An 876-nucleotide genomic window follows, 5' to 3' on the forward strand; every position below is an offset into this window, starting at 1 on the left:
TTATGAGCCTGGGGGCAGCGAGGCGGGGCGGCCCTCGGCTCAGGTTCCTGCAGAGGGCGCGAGAGAAGCGTTGGGCGATGGGCCTGGAGCGGGATGCGGAACTCAGCTACCGGCCCATGCGCGCTGGGAAGCGGAGATGGGCTAGGGGTGGGCCGGAGAGGGACGTCTCGCCTGGAGGCAGTCACCCCACTCTGCCCGCAGCTGGGAAGCGCCTGGGCCTGCAGATTTGATTTTCTTCGATACTTGCAATGTGGTCTTTGCTTCCAGGAGAGAAATTCTCGGTGCAAGTGCATGGAAAGTGAGGAAAAAAGGGATTTTTTTTTTTTTTTTTTGAGATGGAATTCCACTCTTTTGCCCAGTGCCATCTTGGCTCACTGCAACCTCCGCCTCCCGGGTTCAAGCTGTTCTCCTGCCTCAGCCTCCCGAGTAGCTATGATTACAGGTGTGCACCACCATGACCTGCTAATTTTTGTATTTTTAGTAGAGACGGGGTTTCACCTTGTTGGTCAGGCTGGTCTCAAACTCCTGACCTCAGGTGATCCATCCGCCTCGGCCTCCCAAAGTGCTGGGATTACAGACGTGAGCCACTGCACCCAGCCGTTTTTTAAAGAAACTTAAATACTAGGTTTCCACTCTGTCACCAAGGCTGGAGTGCAGTGACAGGCGACCATAGCTCACTGCAGCCTCGACCTTCTGGACTCAAGCTCCTGCCTCAGCCTCCCTAGCAGTTGGAATTACAGGCGGGTGCCACCACCCCTGGCTAATTTTATTTTTATAATTTTTATTTTTGGTAGCAACAAGGTCTCCGTATGTTACCTAGGCTGGTCCTGAACTCTTGGTCTCAAGCCACCCTCTTGCCTCAGACTCCCAAAATGC

Source organism: Pongo abelii, chromosome 15 (assembly GCF_028885655.2).
Source record: "Pongo abelii isolate AG06213 chromosome 15, NHGRI_mPonAbe1-v2.0_pri, whole genome shotgun sequence".
Taxonomy (NCBI): domain Eukaryota; kingdom Metazoa; phylum Chordata; class Mammalia; order Primates; family Hominidae; genus Pongo; species Pongo abelii.